Below are 5,664 nucleotides of genomic sequence, written 5' to 3'. Positions count from 1 at the left end.
TTTCTTTAAGATTTCAATGGTGGGGTAAATAATGTTGAGTCAAATGACACCTGATCACTATCAGATTATATTTTAGGGTATAATATTTTCAGCCATTCTTCCCATTTTCTGATAATAATTACTTGATGCACTGCAGGAAGTACAGATGCATTATGACATCTCCTGCCCTCAAAAGTCTACAAGCATAGAAGGGGTGATGAAGTTTCATTATCCAGTACAATGGACTTTCAGATAGTGACTTATATCCTCAAAACAAAAGCTGATGTGATCCTTTCAAATCACTGACAGAAGCAGAGCAGAAATTTTTAATCTTCATATATGGATGTAGAATTCGAGCATGAGACTAATTAGTAGCACACCTGGAACATGAACCCAAAGTTCTTGTGCTGCCTCTCTGCGAAAGGAACAATAACACATACAAAGTGATCATTTCAGTAAGACTGCAGTCTCATCAGGGGTATTTTCTGGTTGGAAAGGTCAAAGCTTGCTCCTAGGAGTGGGATGACATTGGGGATTGACTCCCAAGTTCATCCTAATTGGGGACTGCAGTGTTTAATCTATGACCTCACATTCACTGTGAGGACATTTTCTTGTTGAAGAGTTTCCACAAGGCAGCCTTCATGTCCTGGTTTCTCAAACTATAGATGAAAGGATTTAGCATTGAGGTCACTGCCACATACATCACAGTTATCACTGCATCCTTCAGGCTGTAAATGGTCAGTGGGCAGAAATACATACCCATTACTGGGCCATAATACAAAGAAAAAACAGTGAGGTGGAGCCACAGGTGGAGAAAGCTTTGAGCATGCCTTTGGTGGATGGCACCTGTAAGACAGTGGAGAAGATGTGAACATAGGAAAGAATGATGCATATTAATGGCACAGAGAAAACACTGATTCCTAGGTACATCATCTTCACATTAAAGTGGATGTCAGAGCAGAACAACTTGAGCAATGATGGAATGTCAGAGTAGAAATTCGTCACTTCTTGGTTACTGCAGAAGGACACTCTGGCTGTGGGCAGAGTCTGGGTGAGGGCATTGGCATTTTCAATGACCCAAGACCCAAAAAAAAGCAGGAAACAAGACCTCAGTTTCATAATTGTTGTGTAATGAAGAGGGTGGCTGATGGCCACAGCATAATCATATGCCATCACTGCTAAGATATAGCTGTCAGTGTTAGCCAAAGAATTCATGAAATACATCTATGTGAGGCATCCCCAAAGGAGATGACTTTGCTGCCCAAAAAAAATGGTTTGTGAGCATCTTAGGAATGGTTACAGATGAGAAAAAGATGTCATTAAGGGAGAGGTTGGCAAGGAAAAAGTACATGGGGTTGTGAAAGCAGAGTGAATAGCCCAGATGACGAGCAGGTTTCCAATCAATGTGATGGGATAGATGAACAGGAAGAGTACAAAGTAGAATCTTCCTGTGCCTGCTGACTGCTAAGTCAGGGTAGAGGACTGGTTTTCTTTCCTCATGGCTCCTTCAGCATGAAAAGGGAGGAGAATCCAGAATTATTAGTGAAATTGCTATATGTAATAATCTTAGTAATCCACCACTTTTGACTGCAGTAGTCATCTTTCTCTCTCCCTGAGTTTGTTAAATTCAGACAGAGCCAATACGTGGGGAATAAATCCCTGTAGGTCAGTGGGATTAATTGTCAATCACCTATGAACCTTCATGTGTAGGAAATAATCAATCTCTACATAAGAGGTGCTCATTATCTGCTTATCTACTCCAGCACCATCACCAAAAACATGTTTTAATCATTTAAGATTTAATGAAATTTTCATACTCCATATGCTGTCACTTTGTTAGGCTCATGGAAAAATTATAAATATGTGATAATTACATCCATTTATCCAACCATTTATATTTGAGACTATAAAACAGTCTCTGAGATGACAGCAAGATGGTGGTGGAGTAAGGAGCTCCTAGAGTCAGCTCCTGCCACAGAAGAGTTAGTAAACACCCAGAACTCTCAGGAGCTAGCTGAGGCACCCATTTAGGGGCTTCAGGAGGCCAGAAGGGCATTCTGCAGCATCCTTAAAGGAATGGAAGGAGGATGCCCATCTGCAGAGAAGACTCGTAAGTACAGTGCTCCACGCCCTGGAGGCCAGTGCCCATCCTCCACCGGAGGCACAAACCACCTCGGGAGGTGTTCTGTGGCTGGAATTGAAAGCTCCACTTCTCAAAAACAGGAGAGGAAAAGACAGTTGGGCACCAACTTCAGCTACTGATAAGTAAATTCAGCGGGCTACAGTATAATCCTGAGAACAGCTAAAGTTTGAGCCTGTCCAAGTCAGAGAGGCTGGGAGCTGCCATCTTAACCCTGTGCTTGACACAAGGGGAAAAGGGGTGGACTGAAAATCCCAGTGCTGGTGGGGACCGGCTTCTTTCCATCCAGGTCAGATTGCAGGTCTAGCCTAAGACTCAGTGCCACCTGCGACAGGGAGAAAGCTGTAGGGACCTGTGACAGCCTCTCCGGAAAATTGCCAGCCAAGTCAGGGAGGCCAGTGATTGTCCTACTCTGGTGGTGCAAGCCACCCCAAAAGCTGTTCTGTGACCAGAATTGGAAGCTCCATTTCCCAAAAACAGGGGAGGAGGAGATGGTTGGCTGCCGATTTCAGCTACTGATTGGTAGACTCGGATGGCTAAGGAATAACCCTAGGAACAGCTGGGTATGAATTTGTCCAAGTCGGAAAAAGGCCATTGGTCGCCATTTTGACCCCACCCCCAGCCTGAGGGGAATCTGGGCTAACTGAACATCACAGTCAAGGTAGGAACCAGTTTCTTTCACCCAGATAAGCCTGCAGCCATAGCCTAGGCTTCAGCCCCACCTTTGGCAGGGAGGAGGCTTACTAGCTAAGCATGAGTCTATCCAGGTAACTGAGGGTATCTTAGGCTGGCACAAACTGAATAATTAAAAGTCTACTGAGGCAACTGCGGTCATCTTGGACCAGCACTGCATAGATTCCTGCCCACACCTTCAGCTCCATCCATGCCCCAGGCAGTGGAGAAAGGGGCGTGAAGCTTCATCATTCTCTCTTGGCAACCACAGTCTAGGTCTGCACGACTTGAATTATTCCACACAGCTGTGACTCTGTCCTTACCTCTGGGAAAGGAGAAAGTTGAGAGAAGCTTCATCCATCCCTGAGGCAATGAGGGCAGCTTGAGCCTCCACAGTTTATAGCACCAATTACATTCTTGGCTCCTACGGCACAACCAGCAAGGGAGAAAGGGCAGGAAGCCCTAAACTAAAGAGAAAAACTGCACCCAGAATAAATACTCTAGCAATCCAGGTGCCAAGACACCAACCAAAAATTACAATCCACACCAAGAACCAGGAAGCTATGGTTCAGTTAAAGGAACAAGATAAGCTTCTAGATGACATAAAGGAGCTGAGACAACTAATCATAGTTGTTCAAACAAATCTCCTTAATAAAATCAATAAGATGGCTAAAGAGGTTAAGGATATTAAGAAGACACTGGATGAGCGCAAAGAAGAATTTGAAAGCATGCATAGAAAAATAGCAGATCTTATGGGAATGAAAGGCACAATAAATGAAACTAAAAAAACATTTGAATCATATAATAGCAGACTGAGGAGGCAGAAGAAAGGATTGATGAGCATGAAGAAATGGCCTCTGAGAGTGAACATACAAAAGAACAGATGAAGAAAAGAATGGAAAAAATTGAACAAGGTCTCAGGGAAATAAATGACAGCCAGAGATATGCAAACATACATATCATGGGTGTCCCAGAAGGAGAAGAGAAGGGAAAAGGAGCAGAAGGAATATTTAAAGAAATAACGTTAGATTATTTCCCAACCCCATTGAAGGGCATAGACATTCATGTCCAAGAAGTACAACATACTCCCATCCAAAAAAATCTGAATAGACCAACTCTGAGACAAATACACACCAGAATGTCAAATGCCAAAGACAAAGAGAATTCTGAAAATAGCAAGAGAAAAGCAATGCATAACATATAAGGGATACCCAATAAGATTAAGATTAAGTGGTGATTTCTCACCAGAAACTATGGAGGCAAGAAGACAGTTGTCTGATATATTTAAAATACTATGAGAGAAAAACTTCCAGCCAAGAATTTTATATCCAGCAAGACTGTCTTTCAAAAACTAGGCCAAGATTAGAATATTCACAAGTAAACAGATACTGAGAGAATTTCTAAGCAACAGACCAGATTTTCAGGAAATACTAAAGGGTGTGCTAGAGCCTGAGAAGAAAAGACAGGAGATAGGGACCTGGAAGAGAGTCCAGAAGTGAAGATTAGATCAATAAAAGTAACTAAAAGTGTCAAAAGAGTGGTGAGAATAAAATATGACAGATAAAACTCATGTAGTCAGGAATAAACTTAACCAATGATGTAAAGCACTGGTATTCAGAAACTGCAACCCAATGTTAAAAGAAATTTAAAAAGTCCTAAATAACTGGGAGAACATTCCATGCTCATGAATTGGAAGACTAAATATCATTAAGCTGTCAATTCTACTAAAATTGATATACAGATTTAATGCAACCCTGATAAAAATTCCACTACCATTAAAAAAAAGAAAAGAAAACACAATTAGCAAATTTATCTGGAAAGATAAGGGGTCCTGAATAGCCAGAAACATCATAAAAGGAGAAATGAACCCTCATCTCTGGACTTTAAATCATAATACTTACCTATAGTGGTAAAAACAGCATGCTGCTGGGCTTAAAGACAGATACATAGACCAATGGAACCAAACCGATGGCTCAGAAAGAGACCCTCACATGTATGGTCAAGTGATTTTTGGCTAGCCTGTCAAACCCACGTGGCTAGGGCAGAACAGTCCATTCAGCAAAATGGTGCTGAAAGAACTGGATATCTATAGCCAACAGAAGAAAAGAGGACCTCTATCTCACACATTTCCAAAAATTAACTCAAAATGGATCAAAAAACCTAAAAATAAAAGCAAGAATCATAAAACTTCTTCTAGAAGAAATTGTGGGAAAATATCTTCAAGACCTGGTGGTAGGTGGTGGATTCCTAATAGAGATAAGAGAAGGCCTGAGATGGACTACTGATGTTTAATGTATGTAGAAGTTTTAATTAGCTTTACTGTAAAAGTGGAAATGTATAGAATGGATGGTAAAAACAGTAATAGCTAGTTTACAAATAGGGAGGTGGCTGAAAATGGTAGTCTAGGGATATAAATGCCAATTGACAGAATGCTAGAGAATAATCAAGGAACTGAATAGCACAATAAACCAAGAGGTGGATGGAAATTGTGGTTGATGGTACAAATGCAAGAGTGCCCTTTGTGAGCTATAGCAAATGTATATCACTACTGCAGGGTGTTGGGAATGCATGGGAAAAATACAGCTGGAATGACCTATGGACTGTGGTTAACAGTAATCATATAATATTCTTGCAACTATGCCAAAGATGTACTGTGTTGATAATGGGGCAGTATGGAAAATGTGAGTCAAATGTGTACTATGGACATAGTAAAAATCAGATGATATTATCTTATCTGCAACAAATGTTTCACCACAGAGTGGTGTGTTGATAGAGGGGTGTTGCTTGAGAATACTGCATATGTGCATGATTATTTTATAAGTTTACAACTTCTGTCACAAAAAATACATTTAAAAAATAATAAGGTGTGTTGG

The 5,664-nt window shown here is 41.0% G+C and overlaps 1 pseudogene; it reads right to left on the bottom strand.

Moving 5' to 3' along the window:
• Positions 1-571: 571 nt before the first annotated feature.
• LOC101412479 (olfactory receptor 1A1-like) lies at positions 572-2,724 on the bottom strand (annotated as a pseudogene).
• Positions 2,725-5,664: the final 2,940 nt, after the last annotated feature.

This window comes from Dasypus novemcinctus, chromosome 21, assembly GCF_030445035.2.
Source record: "Dasypus novemcinctus isolate mDasNov1 chromosome 21, mDasNov1.1.hap2, whole genome shotgun sequence".
Classification (NCBI taxonomy): domain Eukaryota; kingdom Metazoa; phylum Chordata; class Mammalia; order Cingulata; family Dasypodidae; genus Dasypus; species Dasypus novemcinctus.
This window is presented reverse-complemented; position numbering and strand designations above follow the sequence as displayed.